Below are 21,452 nucleotides of genomic sequence, written 5' to 3' on the forward strand. Positions count from 1 at the left end.
TTATACCTAGGTGGCTAGAGAAGACGTGAACCTACTAATTATAGTGAAATCCGAACCACTTTTTTCGTTGAACTGCACCCACACCGGGACTAAGGACATTAAAGGAAAGCATGTTAGCCACTAGGCCAAACGGGGGTCCGGAAATTCCTACCATTTCCAGTTTTAACATTGATCACCTTAGAACAATAGCGAGAAACGATCTATTTAATATGGAAGGAGAGTTCCAAGAGTAGACTCCATTTTTGTCCTTATCATTCTATTTAAATTTGAAGAGATTCAAATCCACTACAGCTTTCGATTTCTATATTGATTCCCATAAGGCACAAACGGTAATAAATAACCGAACTATATTGTTCTAAGTCCTTTATTGTAATCGAAGAGGAACAAATGTATAATTTCAATTTTCAATATTGATCACCGAAGAGCAAGATCGATTTCAAAGGAAGAAAAAAAAAGAAAGAAAGAGTATATATATATATAAGACAGAAAGTAGACTTTGATGGTTTGGACATCATGTAACAAGATCTTCAGAATGCTATAGAACGAAATGGGGAAAAAAGCGCGAGGCCGCCCAAAGGAAAAGTGAGGAGAACAATATGTGTGGAGTGTGGTGTCACAGTCGATATGACACAAGACAAAAACAGGTGGAGAACAGCGATCAGAAAGATCGACCCAGCTAACTTTGACAAATGTTTAGAAGAAGAAGAAATGCAAAAATGTACATATACTATATATAGAGAGAGGTAAACTGTTTTTGATATGAATTTAATGTCTGACGAGTAGGTTCAATCTTGGCTCTACCATTTACAGTTTCAATATTGGGCACAAAAAAGAACGGTAAAAAATTGAGAGAAATACTATTTGGCAACGAAATCAACATTCGAAGAGTAGATGCACTCTCTGCACTTACAACCACGTTATAACTTGAAATGGTAAACTTAACCACTTCCGATTTCAGGAGTTAGGAAATAAATTTCTGGTCTTTCGGGATCTATAGTCCGTCATGTGTGAAGGATAACATCTCTTGGTGATCACACTATCCGAGGAAAGGGAAGAAAGAAGTAAGCAGCCTGAGACCTATATGTTAGGTGCTATCGTGGCATTTGCCTGGTGTGCAGAGACTGGTGGTGCCTGGTTGGCTGACCCTAAAAAGCTTTTATAATTTTACTATCGAGTGTCCCCACCAGGAATCGAAACCGGGACCACTCGTACCAAAGACAAGAGTGTTAGCGACTACACTACGCGGAGCCACTTCTCCAATTTCAGTTTAGGATCCGCGTAGAATAAAGACGTAAAGTGATAGCGGAAAATGTTTCCAAAAGTCTATTAAACGACGGAAAAATAGATGTCATTTCTATCATTTATTATTTTCGGTTTCAACACTGGATCCCCATAGAGAAAAATCGTAAGAGATAGCAAAAAATGGTTTTCAGTAATGAATTAAATGTTGTAAATCGGGATTTAATTCGAACTTCTTATATCCCTTTATTGAAATCTAGAATGATATACATACGTATATCTGATACATTATATATTTTTCTAATGTACCATCTTGCGGTAATTTTAAAAACCATGTATAACAGTTTATAAATACTTCAATGTTCTTAAAATAATTTGACATGTTCTAGGAATATTACCAATTTTGTATAAACTCCAAAAAAAAACATAAAATTTATTTAATCTTAGATTCCAAATTTTATTGTAATATGTCATTTTGTATGTAGGAATTATTAATATTGCATTTTGGGGAATTTAGGCATAAATTTTAGGTGTTCGTGTTATGTAAGGATTTATTTATCTACTTATTTAGTTTTTATTTACTGTTTATGTGTTGTTTCTTTGAAGTAGGGAGTATTCGTAAGAAATCTTAAAATTTTATTTTCGAAAATTCTTTTAAATTTTATTTTCTTCAGATGATCGTGTCAATACACAATAACACACTGAGCAAGGCTATGTGATAATATGTAAAAAAAAAAAAAAAAAAAAAAAACAGTATCACGTAACAGTTTCAACACAATAACTGTGTCTTCATCAGACTTCCACTCCTTCTGGCTGCTTGGAAGTTGGCCATCACTTATATAGCCTCCGGAGATCAACTTTTAATTACGCTCCGCCCCTCCATTAAAAATTAACACTTGTGTGGCTTTCACTTTCACTTTTTAGCTGCACACGTGTTCAATTAAAAGTTTACTTTTTTCTTTGGATACATTCTGTCCTCTAATTATCCTTATTTTGCTTATTAATTTTTCCTCTTTCTTTCTTCCTTTTCATTTCTTCTTCTTTAAGCAGAATCTTCTCCCACTCTTTATTTATCTCTTACAAACAACAAGTTTCTATGAGATTTGGACATACAGCCGAACGAGTGATCCGAACTACATGAATTTCCTCCGGAAATCGAACGCGGGTCTCCCGCCCGACGACGAGTACGCGGATCATATAGCCACAAAGGATTTAATTATCAGATCTAGAAACACGTGCAGTTGTACTCACGACTTCTATTCAAAATTGAGGTCTGTTTTAACAACATCAATTATACTTCCGGGGGTGCGGTGGCTCAGTGGTAGAGCGTTCACCTCTGGCACATGGGGTTCCTGGTTCGATCCCAGCTCGCGCCAAGTGAACCTTGTGGTGGACAAACACCGTGAGTCCGGATTTCCTCTGGGTCCTTCAGTTTCTTCCCATTTTCTTCATTCCACCATTTCATTCATGTTTTCATTATCACCGTCTCCTTTAGCCTAGCCTGCATAATCGTGTGACGTAAAACTCAAAAGATTTTATTTCATTTCATTTCAAAATTGAGCTCCTTGTACGTTTCCATTGCAGGCGAACGAGTGTTTGGAACAAGCAATTGTTCATTCTGCAAGAACTTGAAAACTACTGAGTTCACTTATTTATTGAATAGAGAATTTATTATTTTATTTCCTTTGTTATATATAATAAAATACCTATAAAATATATTTTAAATCCTCGTGGCTTATCCTTTCATTTGATATCTAACAGAAAAGTTACACCATAAACTAATATCAGTCATGAGAGTATGAAGACTCTATCGACATCTTATTCAACAAATTCCAAAAAAAACTTTTTAGATTCTACATAGGAATCAAGACACATTATTTAACATGCACATAGTACCTCCTCTTAATTTCATTGCAGTCAGAAAGAAATAAGACTCAAAAGTTATGAGCATTCCTATCCATTATTATAAAAAATTTTAAATGTTGAAGATTCCTTTGTACATTATTTCATTTCTGGCACCGAATATTCAGTTTTTGCATCTTTTAAATGGTCATTTATTCTGATCGCATTTTAAAAAGGCGATATACAAATTATAACTGAAAAAATTAGCCTCATATTACTTCGTAATGAATCATTAAAACGCGTTTTATCCTCTTTAACTTCTCTCTATTCCCCTTACTCTCTCTCTCTCTCTCTCTCTCTCTCTTTCTTTCTTTTTTTTTAATTGACTATTTCCTCATCTCTAATGAAAAGTCAAACAAAGATCTGAAATACTATAACTAACTTATTATCTTCAATAAGAACAGCGAGTTCACTTGATTTCTCTTTTTCATTTTCTTAGCCCATTTTCGTGAAATGGCACAACTGTTTGACAACCATTCTTTCTGAAAAAATGAAAAATAACTATGAGTTACCAACATTGAAAATGAGACTAATAACAGTTTATTCTTCCATGAGCAAATAGTACACAACAAATGCAATATATTATGGTAATTAATGTATTGTTAAGGCACAGTAAGAACATTTAGGATCCGACTTAAAGTATGTATCTATACGGGATCGAAATCTTGAACCAAAATCGAATTTGTAAGAGAAAACTGTTACAACAAGTGACAAAACACACGAAATGCGCGGCACAATTTAAAGATGTCGCCCAAGGAAGCCAGCAGGTTACCTGCTGCTCCGAGTTATTCTGTTAAACATAAACAAGACAAACCTGTAAGTGCAGAAGAAAAGCAAATACTTTATGAAACGATATCAACGTTGTTCAATTCACTTGAAGGAAATTAAGAACTATAGACCCTAATAGCTAATTGTCATGTTCTCATAGAATATTTATTTACTTTGTAGTACTGAAGTTAGTATTTGTAGTTACATTCGCATGCTATACAATGTAAGAAAGCACATCAATAAATTAAACTTAAGGGGGAAAAGCACCAGCGCCATCTCTTTATCGTTCAGTTGATAATTTGACATAACTCATCGTAATTTCATCTATAATTACAGTTTGGAGAAAAATAACAATGTTCAGTTGCTCTTAAACGAGGGAGGATTCTGTAGTATTGGGTATTTTGCCCTATATCACGGTAATGGTGTGAGAGTGAGACGAGTAGTGCACATCGCAGTAGCAGAAATACATTCATGTGCTTCAGCAGAAATATTGCGGGAAACAGACGAAACAATTCCCTCTTCACCAATCAGCAAATAGTCGTGCGCGCAGTGATACAACATCAAGTTACGCGGTTTGTTTTTGAAGGGTGCAAAGGACTGTGAAAAACGCTTTAGCTCGAAATAAAATTCTAAAATGTAACGTAATTTTGCCGAAAGTTTACCCATGTTCACCTTACGTCTGGTTATAAGTTTCAATAGCTTCTACATGTCTACTACCTCAAACTATCAGGTGCTAAATGACGTTATACCTGGCCGCAGCGACTAAATATACCTTGCGATTTGGAACACTAACGCTACCTCGTGCTCAAACGGCTCACTACTCTTTAGACTACATAATATTTTAATGAGGTTTTCCATACTGTAATGAGGTATTCCCAAGGAAAGTTCTAACCTATATTAAAAAATATTTCTATAATTTTGATAACTACCTAGTAATTACTAGTATTTGTTATCGCACCTTTAGTTTATGTGTCTAACTAACCTACTGCCAAAAAGGAAAAGTAGAAAAAGAAAAAGAAAACTTAAAGGAAAAATAACTGACTGAAAAACAGTATAAAGCAGGAAATAAAAAGTTTTTCAAAGAAAGATAACCTACTAAAAGAAGAAAATAATAAAAGTTCAAAAAGCAGGAGATAATAATAATAATAATAATAATAATAATAATAATAAAAATAATAATAATAATAATAATAATAATAATAATAATAATAATAATAATAATAATAATAAAGCGCTTAAAGCAGAGAATAATTTATGAGTATTATGAAAAACTTTGGAAGTCATGCCGAGGCGAACAGATTAATGCATAACATAAAATTTTGATGATAATTTTGTGAGGTACTTAATATGTTTAGTTACAACTTCAGACAATATTATATTATGCATTAGTTTTATGCATATTTAGCAGAAAACAATACTAATAAGTTATTTGGTGCTTTAAACGTATTATTATTATTATTATTATTATTATTATTATTATTATTATTATTATTATTATTATTATTATTATTATTATTTACTTTTAGCGCTTTTATTATTTTCTGCATCTTAGTGCTTTTTCTGAACCTGATTCATATTTTTAAAGATTTTTTTTGTTTTAAATCTAAAGTTTTTAATTAATAACAAATAATTAACAGCGAAAGAAACAACATAATACTAAAAATGCTAAGGAAGTACTAAACCTTGTATTTCATTACGTTATAATAAAATAAAAAAGAAAACATGAAATAATTTAATCAATTCTACAATATTATCAGTGCTTAACGTGAAAGAAATCGTCCAGAGATGAGCCATATACCAATCAATACATTTTATTGAATTGAACAACATGATATAGACGAGTGTACGAGTAAATCCTCATGCGTAGTTTTCGAGGAAATTATTTTTTTTATAATCTGTTAATTGATACCATACGATATCTACGCCATCTATTAAAATTAAATCCATAGTGAACTATGTTCTAATCAATCTTATTATTACACTAGCAAGACGACAGTGCATGGTATAGATGATGAGATATAGCTCATGACTTTAAAACTGTATTTTTTCATTAAGTATATAATATTGTCCACAGATAAGACACTAATGAAGCGATAAGTCACATCGTGCTGAACAAAAATACATTCTTGACTAAAGATGGACAAAAGTTTCTGAAAATCCGGATTCTGGAAAATTTATTTTCCAGAATCGGAAATTTCACTTTCCGGAATTCAGAAAAATCGGGAATTTGGAAATATTATGGAATTCTGAAAAAAGTCCGGAATTTACAAAATTCCGGAACTTTTCCGAAATCAGAATTTTCTAAATTCCGGATTCTTATTCCGAAATCCGGTTTTTTCCCAAATCCGAAATCGTTCCGAAATGTGGATTTTTCCGAATTCCGGATTTTCCCGAAATCGGATTTTTTCTGAAATTCGGAATTTTCCAATTTTACTTTCCGGATTCCAGAAAGTAAAAATTCCAGAATTGGGTGTCTCTAGTAAATCGTCATATGAGAACCAGAGGAAAGTAACTCCAAAAATAGAATTTTCGTTTTTCTTTATACATCTATATGATTTTGAAAGGCCCACTTGGTGACAAGTCGACGTAACTCTATCTCTTCTCCTTGCCGTTAAAAGGCAGTAACGTATCTCTCATTTACGAACTGATCTTGGAGCCAGATGAGCGTAACATTCAATACGTTCTTTTATCCCAAAAGAGGTTTATTCAATTTTCAGGACGAAAGAGACGTTTTGTCTCATACGTTTCTCTGACTCGAAAACTTAGATGAATTTTCAAAAATACGTTTTAGTGGGTAACTTGCTTTAAGCTGGGGTAACTAATTTTTATTCTGAAAGCATAATGTTGTTTTGTTATTTTAAAAATAAGTCAATACAGTAAAAAATTAAATAATTATTACATAAGCAAAATGAAATGTCGATTCACTTTTTACTCCCTAGCAAAATGTGCAAATTACATTTTTGCCAAGTACTAGTCAGCAACAATAAAAGTTACGTTTAGACAGCTTTTTGTTGCGGACTTTTGATTTTTAGTAGGTTTTTGTTTTTAGTTTCTCAGGAAAAATTACAAAAAATAAAGAGAGAGAGAGAGAGAGTAGCGAATGAAGTGTGGCAGCTGACTAGCACGTCGTTCCGCACAGTTCGTTTATGAATTTCAAGGGCAAGAAGAGTTCTCGAATTAATCAATTTGGATAACACCGAAAAAGCAGTAGAAGAAAACTTTGAGTCGGTATAGAAAACAAACAAGATGTTTTGAGTTCGTGTTCGAGTAATAATTATGTGCCTATTGCTGATCCGGAATCGTTACCATCAACAACAGAATTGAATAACGCCAAGATAACGAGTGAAGGAAACACTGAATCTAATGGTATAGTAAACGAAGATCTTTTGAGTTTATGTTGAAGCAGGGGTAAAAGTGAGGGGGGGCGGAAAGACGTCGTCTCCCCACTTCTAGAATATATCTTGACGCCCCCCAGTTTCTAAAAAAAAAAATACAATGAGCAATGATATGCACGGGGGACGGCGTGACATCATGTGTCCCCCTACCGTTTCAGATACACTTTTACCCCTCTGTTCATGTGATGATTATATACCTAGTGTTGGCCAGAAATCTTTATCATCAACGTCAGATGATGACAGCCCTAGACCCAACAGGAAAAGAAGGGCAACTAATCCAAAGGAGACACTAAGCTTTAGCTTATTAGATAAAATTTTACAATAAATCCTAATCATCATAAAGTTTCCTAAACTAGCAATGTGTTAAGAGAGGTATGGTTGCATTGCATTTCTCGTTTACTTTACACCCGTGCGTATTACTTATAGATATTCGGTTCGTAATGATCAAAATAAACTATAGTGACCGCGAGAATTTGTGACGCCTGGACTCTACACCAACCAGGGAACTCCTTTGCCTCACGTATGATGCATAGGAAGAATTCGGAACGATTCGTGGAGCTGCCTTCCGAATGAACACTCGAGAAAAAGCGAAACAACAGAAATACACCAACAATGTTACCAAACTTAGAAGACATGGCGAACAAGAGACAAAAAAGGACTTCAAGAACTGTAACACAAACACTAACAAAAATTCGAATTTAATGGTAACAACAATAATTGCAAAAATATAAAACAACAACAACAACAACAATAATGATAAAATAAACAAGACGAAGCTTAGCTCCAATTCGATAAAACTGTACTCTCGGGAAATGTTCTGAGTATAGCGTCAGAGACAACACTGACAAAATTTCATGGCTGGGAGTTGATGACCGAGACACACCCTCGCGTTCTATTGGATGGTCAATTTAGTGAATTTAGGTCAGGCTTCACGACTCGTTGCGATCACTATAGCAGTTCTAAATTGTGGAGCGCAACCCTAAATGTTCCGTTTGCGAACATCTATAAAACCACTTTCATTCAATGTAGACACTTGTTCAGACAACAATTTTTTTTTTAAAAAAATCGTTACGCGCTTACTTCTCTTTTTTAAAGTCAATTTTGTTACGTACAATATCTAGGTCTTTATAATCTGTTATGAGGAGAGAGTAATTCAGACGTATATTTCCATGTTAACATTGTCCTTGTCTTAGGATTAATTTCAGTTGTGAGAAAGCTGGAAAACAAATTGTTTTTCTCCTTCCTAGAATGTGGTGCAAAATTATTATTCATCAACACGTTGTGTGTTCCTACAGGCTACAGAATTCTAGCTTAACAAGGACGTTTAAGTTTGTATGTATACATTTAAAACTAGGTCATGTCAAGTCATGCACTTCTGCTTTCCATCTAACTCGTAAGATTTTTCTAGCAACTACTGGGTCAAAACTCTTTCTATAAACTATTTTCAAGAAACTTCATACTGTAAACTCCATCACCAAGATGGCTAATTAATCTTTAACACACTTTTCCTCGTTTTTCAAAGGTAAGAAAACAAATAATAATAATAATATACTTTCCTTGTGAAGTTTTATAAACTTTCAAAACAACCTAGTTAAATGGTTTATTGTCACTGTAGGCGAGAAAATCTATTTTTTTTTTTTTTTCTCATTCCTCATTTCAACAAATACGTTTTCAAACAAAATATGACGCCATACAAGTTGGTGACGGATTTCTAGAGAGTATACAGCCCCCTTGTATGCAGTTTTATAATATCAAATCTATGAGGAGTGTTCAGAAAGTAAAGTTACAGAAACTGCAGTGATACGTATACATGTATATATTACTGCATAGAATCAATACTGCCAACAGATAATACATACTTGTCGCATCGTGGGATGAGTTTGAAGATTCCTGGTAAAAATCCTGTCCTTGCGTGTTCAACTACGTTGTCACGAAGTGTTTCCCCTTTTCGTCTGAAGCGAAGCAGAATATCGCGCTCAATGTGACGAACGCTTCCGAACGACCTTCCCAATTCCGCCATCAGGTCCGTACCGTGATCCTCCTGTCGTCCTGAATCAGCTTTTCCATGCGAGCTGTGTTCAAATCTGTTGTCCCGTGCTAGGTTGGCCACTGCGCTTCTCGGCGGTGACGTTTTCTCTAGCAGCCGCAAACTTTCGACACCATTCTGCGACGTACTTATCATACAGTATATCCGTAAACCTGTACCAGTTGCCGGTAAATTTTAGCCGCGGTTACATGTTTCGCCCACAGAAATCGAATAACTGAGCGGACTTACTGTTTACCTAAAACAAGCGCCGTAGATGGCCGATGGCTGAAACTGTGCACAGTTGCCAACTCCATGTGTTAAAATTACCGCACCTTCCTCATTCCTCTATAACAAATGAAACTCCAGAAATATCGATCTTGTAACCTTAGTTTCTGATTCCCCCTTGTATTTTGTAAATAACGGAACTCTATTTATTATTTGATAGTTAAATGATGTGATTATCCTCAACTTCTTCAAAATTTTAAAAGTTTGAAAGTATAGATAAGAACTCATAAACACCATTACTTACATCTATTCTACCCACCCTATTAAAACCCTTTAAATAATATTTTGGCAGCATATTCATTATACTTTTGCTATTTAGGTTTACACTAAATAAGTTATTACATATTTTCTCCACATATAGATTCATTTTGTCATTGAGACCTAGCCTTAATACTCTGCTTTCCCTATCTTTTAACAAATTTATAGAACAAAGATACATTATAATCACCCAAAGCAAAATCTTCAGAACTGTTTATACAGGGTGACCCAAAACGACCTCCCATATTTGAAAGGTGAATAAAACAAGAAGTGTTACATATAGAAACTTGTTTATTAAAAAATATAAAATGTCATTGAAAATATTTTGTATTTGCTTTGTTCTGATTTGTTTTGTTCTTGCACTCTGCCTAGGAAGTCCAAAAGCTGCAGCATGCTTCCTTGCAGAACGTTCTGGGGACTGCCAAACAGATTGTCTCACAGTCTCGATATTCCAACGGTGAACCTGTTGTTTGGAAGTTCTCCACCCAGTTCAAGATAGTCTTCCGATCTGGAACATTTTCACTATGTGGAATAGCAAACTTTAAGTGAAAAGCTCTTTGCACTGTAATCACAGAACTCATAGTTTAAAAAAAAAAAACATTTCGAATGCGATGAGTTCTTGACCAAACCATAATGACGACTAAAAACGGCAGAAGAGGTGAGCGAAAACGATGACTTCCATTCCTTTTGTCCCTCCACTGAATGCGCTGCAACCGATCAAAACGTGGGTTGCTTTATTGGGTGTTATTTACAATAATTGTATTGCAGTTACATAATAAAATAGAATATTTACACACTGTTTTCAATACAATTTTATATTTTTGATAAACTAGTGTTTATCCTCAATACTTTTTTTGTTTTATTAACCTTTAAATCGTGTGAGGTTTTATTGGGTCACCCTGTATACTAATATTACATTCTCTGGTTAGAAACATTGAATATACTGTATTAACCATTTTGATTATTTATATTTTGTCAGAATTAAGTCAAGACTGTCTCAGATAAGGTCAATAAAAATCCTAAAAGATATTGAAAAGGACTGCTTTAAAAAGACTGGAAAATAGGTCGACAAGTTAGTAAACTATTTTCAACCGCGCCAAGTACGAGCATCAGCACACATGGATTGGCCCTTCCAATCTCTCCCTTCAATTTTATTAACGTAATACGAATAGGATCTAGAATAACCTGAAAGTTTGATTTCCACATATGTTAGATGTTGCTATCCTTAAAGGTTATCACAGAGTAAAATACTTTCAAAAAGAAAAGTTAACATTCCATTAATGCGTTAATAAATGAAATAAATTAAAACCTGTCAACTTGGCCACCTCTCTAAGTTTGGCCACCTGCTTATCTTGGCCTGGTTCGTCCTGAACCCGCATTTTTTCATAAGGCATTCGTTACTTATTACTCTGTAAGTTGACCACCTGTCTATCTTAGAAGTTGGCCACTTTGAAGCAATGCTACCCTATGTTAATAATGATAAATTTACCTGTGTATCTTGGACAAGCTAAATATCGTTTTGTCAATTTTCTTAACTCTTTCGTATTTCAATATGAGAGGCAGATATTCTGTATTTGTGAGTGGAGATAAAGAAGTATAGATTTCCACTATTTGTTCTTGGAGGTCAATGGACATAACACCACCCTGATAAAGGGGTGGTGAAGGAAGATGTGAATAAGAAAAAGCACGTACAGGTATTCAGGAAATGGTTGTATGTATTTGTTTAATCTGTCTGTTTTGGTAAAACCATTAGCTATACCGACTCCTTTCAACAGTGGGAAGCTTTAGTAACTCCGGAAAATTCTCAAGGTTAAAGCTAACCATTTCAATTATCAGCTATTGGCACCTCATGACTTGTCGAAGTGTAGCGGAGGTTTTGAGATATGAATTCCATTTCTGGAAACACCTTTTGCTGCGAGGGAAACACTTGTAGCTCATTAACAAGAGGTAGTTAACTACAAAATTAGAATGTGCATATGTGCCGAAAAGAATAAAAGAAACACCTCGAGAATGAACCATTATAATTAAATTTATTAATAACTGATTTCCTATTTTTCGAAAGATATGTACAGAAAATATTTGTCATTGTTTAATCAGTTCAGGTGAAAGTTTCTTACTCTACAGACAACAAAAGAGCGAATCTGATTTCTGTGTGTGTGTGTGTGTGTGTGTGTGTGTGTGTGTGTGTGTGTGTGTTCAGTGATCTCTACGTTTAGTGGAAGGGGATATGTTGAATTCATGAATTCATAATAGATTCAAAACGTAGAAAGTTGGATGAATTGTGTGTATTAAACATACTGTAATATTTTTTCTAGTAATGTATATTGTTATGATTATTCTATATGCATTATTTAAAAGTAGCTGATGTGTCATTGGTTATTAAAATTTTACAATCAAGTAATACTAGAAATCCTATTCTAAAAATACACAAATCATACTTATTTTCTGTAAGTTGGCCACCTGTCTAAGTTGGCCACTTTTCAATGGAATCGATGGTGGTCAACATAGACAGGTTTCACTGAACAAAGAAGAATAAAAGACAGTTACTTGCTCCGTAACATATTCTAATAACATAAAAATTAGAGTAAGCAAGGAACTTGTTGCCTATGAAAAAAATCCACATACGTATACAGCTTACGAAATATCCAAAAAGGTCTAAATGTTGCTTTACAAGAAACTCGATGTCCTTACTCAACTTAGTTCTCGAGTTATATTTTCCTAATCATTATAACCAGCTAATTTGTTGAGCAGTTGTCACACTGAAGAGAATATAATTTGGAAATGACGTTACAAAGAATAAATAAAATCAATGGACTTTGTATTTTTTAACTATTCTTAGATATTAACAAATCATAATTATACAGTGAAACCTGCCTTCAACGGACCCTTTATTAAACGGAAAACTGTCTTAAAGGGAAATATTTCACGGTCCCGTGAATTTTGGAGTAAAATATCTGTAAAAGTCCCTTCACTAAATGGAAACTGTATTAGGTGGACAGCGGAAGCAAAATAAACATTTAACGGAAAATTATGAGTTCCGGACTTCAGCATTTAGATAATTTTTAGACACGTTCTGAGAGGGCAAACATATACATTACAATGTATGCGATAAATTCCTCGTCTACTACTAAATCTTTCTGGACAGTGTTGACCTTCCCCGCGTTCTTTTACTAAATCTTTCTGGACAGTGTTGACCTTCCTCAACCACTACGCTTGTCCTACGGAGCATGTCAGCTGTCAGACTTCTTTGTAGGCGTACTTCTGTTCCGCTTGTATGAGGATAAACTGACAAAACAAGGCTCTGGAATAAAAGGAATTGAGGCATCAAATCAGGAGTCATAAGCTCTATCACATGTCGTGAAGACAAGCAGTGAAGGATTCAGAGGACTTTCATAATTCCAAGGAAAATTTTTGTGTGTCCTGAAGTACACCGGGCGACGTTTTGAACGAAATGCATCTTGGCTCGATGCAGAAACTCGTGTGCAAAACATTTGAGAGAAATTTCATTGTTTCTCATTTGCACTTTCTGATCCCCCTTCTCCTGGGTCCCCTTTCTCCTCTCCCTTGCTCAGCAGGGATGATTCTAAAAGGTCATAAATATAGACGTAGCAGATTTAAGGAAACAAAAAGTTTCTTGACCCACCAATACTCAGAAATGTGCAGTAATTTCATGTTTATTGTCCTTGACCTTCTAAACTCTCGGTTTTATATCTTGTTTATCACTTTACAATCCAACTCTAGCAATACATATCTAAGCTGACATTTTTACATTAGTTCGATAGCAGTCATTATGGCTTGTAAAACACGAATTGTGGTTGATCATTGTTGGTCTTATGCTAGTGAACGAGATAATTGAGTGTAAAGCAAATCATTAAGATGTTCAACGTCGGTAACACTCAGGTGCACGAGATTCTAAAGAAACGATGGAAATTTTGAAATGGTGAGAAAACTCCAGTAACGGAAAAATAAAGAAAAAACTTAAGAAAACTGAAATCCTTAACCAAGACACGAATGAAATACTGTGGGAGCGGTTTGTAAGTGTCAGCCCGAAAAATCACGGCATATCGAGCCCTATATTACAGGAATACGCTAAACGGCAGCTGAAAAACTGGGTAAAAGTGAATTCAAAGCATCTAATGGATAATTAGAAAGCTTCCAAAAGACATCAGATAGTTTTATACGAATTTTGTGGTGAATCGTGTGATATAAATAGTGAAACATTTGATGAGTGTACAGTTATATTACCTTCGATAATCGAAGGACATGAAATTGAATTTTATTTTTTAAAGGAAAAGTCTAACTCCATTAAGCGGAAAACTTGATTTTAACGGAAATTTTTGCTCGATTCCGCTAAAGACAGGTTTCACTGTATGTAGAATGAAAAAAAAATTACACCGTACACTAAAAGTATCAGACACTGAGAATTAAATCTACAATTAATATTTAGAAAAAAAGTCATTCAAATTAGAAGAATCACGCAGTTTATTATTATTATTATTATTATTATTATTATTATTATTATTATTATTATTATTATTATTATTATTATTATTATTATTATTATTATTATTATTACAGAAAGGTTGGGAGTTAGCCTCTGAAGACTCTAGGTAAGTGTAGATGGACCAGGAAGTACATCTTATGAACTAGGAAATGTCAGCTTCTGTGCAAACACAATTACTGAGATACGAGCGCCGAAATTTAGGACTCGCGCCAGAAGAGGCTAGCCGAGATGAAAGATGGTCCAGGTAGTAGATCTTAGGGTTGCCTGTGGTAGTAAATTTCATCTTCTGGGCCATTACAGAGATATGAACTCCGAACTTTTGGGAACTTCAGTGAAATTAGCGCTTCAAATGCCTGGGTAAGCCAAAATAGTACATATTTTAATGTATTATTGAGCTATTGTGAAGTTGACCAGATGGGCTCATTGATTTTTTTTGTTTGGTTAGATACTACTTCATCTGAGCTGGTTTGGCTTGCAACTTTTATCGTTTGGGCTACTATAGTTCTAGAGACATGAGTCCTTTGAAGTTTGTTGCAATTGAAGTAGGTGTTCTTTGTCTTCGAAATCTTCACTACCTAGTCCAATGCATTTACGTTTAACCTGCAATTTTATAATAAAAGTTGAAAATTGGTAAACATATGCAGAATATTGACCTAAACAACGTACTCAAAGTTAAAAAAAATCCCGGCGTGGAAATCAGATATTGGGTCATCAAGATGGCCGCCGACATAATATATCTCTTAAATTTTTGGAACAAAAAATATATCTTCGAGAAGTCTCAACATAGAAACTTCATTGTTGCTTCACTTCAAAGGGAATATATCAAAAATAATTTTCATAACGACCATTTGTCATATACTATTATGATATTCAAATATGATGTTTAAAATTAAAGGAATGTATATTGTCAATTAGTGTTTGTAGATTTAATTTGTGAATAACTTCGAAACGAATTCATGAACTGGAAAGTGTCCTGAAGTAGCCATTATTAGCCTTTTCAAAAGCTTTCCAGGAGCCAAAAATCATTGCATCTTTAAAAATAACGAAGCTAGTCAATTTTAAATAAAAATTGTCCAGCTCTACTACTTTTGAGTACAAATTTTTATTATAACGCTGTAATAAACCCTAGCAACGAACTATTAATTCTTTTAGAAGGCGCTGACATCAGTATTGGAAATGCTGCATACGAATAATTTCGTAAGGATTGTTTAAAGTTATCTTTATTGAAACCCGTAATTTACACGTTTCATGACCCCTACACCGAAAAAGTGATTTTTGGAAGCCTGTTCCATTCGTTCTATCCTATGTATATAATACTTACCTGGAGGCCACACCGTTAAACGTATCCACACCGAATTTTAAACTTAAGGATTTTCTAAGGTTCTCTAGAGTTCCTAAGAGAGTTTTGGAATTTTCCTCCTACCACTAAACATAAGGATAGTTTATTGGAGGCTAAAAACCAAAATTTGCGATTTTCTTACAACAGCTATGACAATTCTGTTTACACTTCATAACTCAATAAATCATTAAGCTTGCATACGTTGTCAGTTGTCTAGAAAATATCGAAAGAGGGAAGTTTTTTGGATGATTGTCTAAAAATATTAACAATATTATGCTAGACGATTTTGTTCGTATTTCATAAATAAATATTTCACTAATTACCCTGTAATGTGACGTAAGCCATTTCTCTGAAAAATTAAGAAAGGCTTAGTTTATTCTTGTGGATGAAACTGTCCACAGCAGATAGTCTGTTTTTAGGGGTAAATTTTGACATAAGTTCCTGCCGGGAATCGAACGCTGGACTTCCAGTCCAAAGGCATCAGGGATTCCCTAGGTGTGGGAGACCCAAGTTTGATTCCCATGTGGTTCATGTGGTTCGAACACCAAGTTAAGTTGTAGGTTCACGTCTTATATAGCCTCGCTGTTGAAAGGTATCCTAAATTCAAAAATCTATATTTAAACGGTTTCCACAAAGTCTTGTTTCAGACGGTTTCCACAAAAGTTCTTCAGCCCATTTTGTGTATATTTCATAATAATGTAGTGTGAATTGTTTCTTCCGAAAATATCCACAAGGGGTAGTTTATTCTTGAGGTGAGTTTTGCAGACAACTTTCTAAAAAAAAAAATACTCAAGTTATTTTGGTCATATTTTATAAATAAACACAATAAAACCTAATAATATGGTACATGATATTTCAGTGAAAAATCAACAAGGAGTAATTAAATCTTAAGGGTGAGTTTTCTTCGAAGTTTCCAGAAAACACATATTTTAATTTTGTTAATATACCATAAATGAATGTTTTAGTAACGACTGCAACATAACTTGATTTTATTTAGTAGATGAAAAGAAGATAGTTTAATACGGTGGTCCGTATTTCTTATTTCATTTCTCTTTAACCTCTTTAAATATGGAAACATGTTTAAAACGGAAATTAATAAATACATTTAACTTGCTCACAGTTCATTGATATTTAAGGTAAAAGAAATTGTGGCAAACAAAGCCTTCAAAAGTTGATTCAATGTCTCCACACAACATATCATGACTATCTACAACACTACCGAAACAGGAAATGATTCAAATTTATTATTACTTCCGATTTCAATGTTGATTTTCGTAGAGCAAAAACTGTCAGTGCTATTAAAATGTGGCTTTTTACAATCGAGTTAGTATCCCTTTAATAGCTTCCATCTAATCCGTTAATCCTATTTTCAAACCGGAAGTTATTCAAATTTGCTATTATTTCCGGTTTCAATACTGATTACGTGGAGAAAAACAATAAATGCTATCAATATGCGGTCTTTTGCAATTGATTCAGCGTCCCAAAATAAGGGTTAATCTCCTTCGTTGAAGCTCTGTTTAAACTGAAAATGATTATAATTAACCATTCCCAGTTTCAGCGTTTACCGCCACATAACAAACATTGTAATAGATAGTGAAAAGTGTTACTTTTTTTTTTAATTTATAGTTTTAAGGCAACATATCATGACTATCGACAAACTTCTACTACCAAAACCGGAATTGTATCAAATTTACTATTATTTGTGGTTTCAATACTGATTTCCGTAGAACAAAAACGATAAAAGATATCATGAAACGTCTTTTGGTAATAAATTCAGCGTCTCAAGAATAGATTATATGTCCTCCCTTAGCCCTCTATTCAAAAAGGAACTATTTTTGATTTCAACCCTTATAACTGTAAAACCAAAACCGTAAGGGATAGAGAGTAGTAGTTGTTGTGGATTCAACACCCGAGGAATAGAGTATATGTTTGATCTTATTACTCTATTATAACTCCATTTGTTATTATAGTAGGTGACGAGTGAAGGCATATATTTAAAATTGTGATGGCCACGTTTACAGAATCTTAGTAGTTATTGATGTGGAACACTTCAAAATTTTTTAATTTCTTGTGCTCCCTCAAAACATATTTCTGCTCCCACAATTTTGTGGCTGGTTGCAGGCCTGTTGGTGTTATTTGTCCTAGATTTTCCTTTTGTTCCTATCATTCTTTTTTATTTCTTATTTGGTCTAAAACAAACCTAAAAGCATTTCGTGTTGTATTTTATGGGTTGCAGACTTTATTCTGCTATGATTATACCCTTTAACAACAAATCCTTGCATCTATTCAGTAACCAGTGATTCATCATTTTATGTATGAACAATTTATTTTTATTTATTTTTTTTTCTCTCATGGAACTTCAATGTGTGTTATACTGACCCACTTTTCCGTGAAGGAAGTCACTGTGCAAGTTATGTTTGACTCTGACAATCACATGTGCTTATTTACAACAGTGCTAAACATTATGCAGATCCTTCTGTTTTACAATTTTCTTTCGTATATTTTTTTTAATTTTTTGGTCACATTCTTTAATGTACATGGAATTATATTCTGTTTCGGTCAGTGAAAAGTAAAGATGCGGATATGCATAGAAGACGCGAACTGTGTATCAATAACAATGATAACACTAATCTGGTTTAGATTCTTATGTATTTGGTGAAACTTATTTGAAAACTATGAACGTTATTAATTTAAAGTGATAGACATTGAGATATCAATAATTCGATCAGAATGAGTTTGTTCTTAAATTTTCACTTGTTTTAAAACAATGAATATCTCTTTTCAATTCCAGACATAGAGCGTTTTACTCTGTTACAGTTCAACCTTTTCTTCCTGTATTTTGTAATGAGAATAAACCAACAGTTTGTTTCCCTTTCTTTCCGCATTCTCCATGTCACCTATCATGACATATCTACTTAGATACATATAGTACGATTCCATTAGCACATCATTAAATCAGTGAACTGGAAATTCATTGACCGGAGTCTATAAGCAAACCTAAGGAACAGATATACCTAGGTATCCGTATTTCAATATTTTTCAAAGTTGTAACAGGGAGCATTTTGACGTCGCGTGTTTTATTATTTTTTGTGTGTATCGTCAGGATTTATTTTCTGTTTATTTTGCCCTCTAGCATTTAAAACATTATCGTGAGATTTTCAGGTAGTAATAGCCCACATCACATTTCTTCAGCTAACCGACATCACCACTCATAGAAGACCATTGAATCATGGATGGAGGATCATTGCGGCCGACACATCAAGGTACTCTCTACGTCGGGCCACATAAATTATTGAGGTACAAAATCCGTGAGTTAGGCAACCCAACTAGCGCCCGCTCCAAGGTTAATTACGCCTGTTAGAGTAGCTAGAACAGCAGCATGAAGTTGCCTCAACCTGTTAAAAGAACAAATTGTAAAGAGTTTTTTTGTGCAGGAGTGAGGCAAAACGCTGGCTGACGAAATGACGAAAGGGAGTCTTTGCATACCTATACTCACAGTATACAGCATAGTACCAGAAAAAAATATACGGACACCAGAGGCGCTGATGAAAAGATAATAGTCGGGGGACTTACATAATCTTATAATTAACTCAAATGAGGGATTATATAAACAAGCTAACTTACTTCAAATGACTATACATATATGCGTATCAAATAATATACGGATAGGTTATGCTGTATATGTGGTATGAACTTTTAAGTAAACACAAACCCTTGCGCTGAGTTTTGAAACTATTAACAGTAGTCCTACCTGCAAATCAATTAAAGTATGGATGGATCATTCAGGGAAAGAACCCAGCCCCTAATGAAAATTTTGGGGGTCTAACAGCGCCTGAGTTCCTAGGTTCGGGTGCCACTGATTGATACGAAATACTACCTCGAAAGAAGAACTTGTTCGAGTTCGTTATTCGTAAATGACTTTTGAAAATGCTAAATTTTGTTATGCAGTAATTTATTTGTAAATATTAAAAATGCAAAATTCTATAACACTCAAACAAGTTGGAGAACTTATCCGTACTAAGCGTATTTCCCTTTAGTTGCAAATGTAACTGAGGGATCCAGATTTGTACAATATTTGTGAAAATTTACACATTGAGGCACAAGGAGAAAAGAGGAGGATATAGTGCCAATAAACAATTTTAAAATGCACAAAATTAACGGTTAATATCAAACATAGAAACATTAACAGAATTAACTCGGTAAAAAGTTTTCTCTATTCATTTTTCTTCTTTTATTTTCAGGATAACATCATCACTGAATTTCTCCACTGGAGATTATCTTTCATTTAACAGCATCCATTTGGAGCTCAGCTTTGTAAATGAAACATTTTAAAAAGTGAAAATGGCGAGGGGGAGAATCGGATCCGGACCGCTGGTTTAGGAAACCGCAACGCTAACCCCTCATTTAAAGTGTTACTTATTCCAGCTTGAATAAATAAAGAGCCTTTTCTGTTCGCTGAAAACAGCAGTTTGTTAATAGTCAAATTGATTAGCAAAACACAGGAATATGTAATTGAGAACTCGGAGGGCTTTATATCACTGTATTCACTAAATTATCAACATTACAGATATCTTATTAAACAAAATACAGTACTCCTTTGTTCTGAAACAAATACGGCGCGTATATTATACTCGTAAACAAACTAAAGACGAATCAATTACTGCGTAGTAATCGTAGTTTAGTGGTCAAGGCGCTCAACCAGTAATCTGAAGGTAATCGAATCGATTCGGATCTACGTACGACCAGTATTTTTTTTACTTTAGAATTTTTGGTGGCGATTGATCGGAGATGACACACGTTTTATTGTTTTCAGATATTTGAGTACTCGAATGTTTCAACACTTTAACTATCAAATCTTCAGGAATAATCATATTAATAAAAATAATAAACTAATAACAATAATTATTATCTTATAGAAGATTAAAGGTTAGAAGCATGCTATCGCTCAGGACATAATATTACAACCAGAAACGTGACATTTGGCAAGAATATTTCGTTTTTGTTTATTGTTGCCACGAGAAGATGAATTTCTCGTCTCGTTTCTAAAACAAAACAAACAAAATTGAGATGAGAATTAACATTGTACATTCTTTAAGTAACAATTGCTTTGTAGAGTGACACTATTTTCTTACTTTGTATTTCGGAGCACATGGTCTGTGTATGTAGCAAAGCTTTTATAATTATTTCTGCATATCTTAAAAGTTAGTTTATTATATGCTTTACTGTTCAGTGATATTCAGTTATTTTTATTACTGTTATTTTCCTTAACGTACAGTAGAATTCTATCTACAAAAAAACTTAAAATTTTAATACCATTATTATTATTATTATTATTAGTAGTAGTAGTAGTAGTAGTAGTAGTAATACTAGTAGTAGTAGTAGTAGTAGTAGTAGTAGTAGTAGTAGTAGTAAAAGTAATAGTAGTAGTAGTAGTAGTATTACTGAAGATTTAAGACCAAAATATTACATTCTATTGCAATGTAAATAAGCATATTGAAGTTGATGGAAAAAGAAAAAGAAAGAATAAGATATACTTTCAAAGCATAAGTGCCCGAAAGAAAACGAAGGTGGAGAAAGAAGGTGTCAGCTTTTCGACAATGTTAATATGGAAACTTCGGATGCCTAAACAGAAACTAGGTAGAATTTGTCTTCATCGCGATACATAGTAACACTCTTGCTTTGGATAAAAAACTTTCGATTGATATTTTATTTATTTATTTATTTATTGAACAAATT

The 21,452-nt window shown here is 33.8% G+C and overlaps 1 protein-coding gene across 1 annotated transcript in view; it reads right to left on the bottom strand.

Moving 5' to 3' along the window:
• The window catches only part of LOC145666680 (uncharacterized), a 346,326-nt gene that overhangs the window by 3,257 nt on the left and 321,617 nt on the right, over positions 1-21,452 (bottom strand). The window lies entirely within an intron of this gene.

The sequence above is a fragment of the Thermobia domestica genome, chromosome 12 (assembly GCF_964235325.1).
Source record: "Thermobia domestica chromosome 12, izTheDome1.hap1.1, whole genome shotgun sequence".
Taxonomy (NCBI): domain Eukaryota; kingdom Metazoa; phylum Arthropoda; class Insecta; order Zygentoma; family Lepismatidae; genus Thermobia; species Thermobia domestica.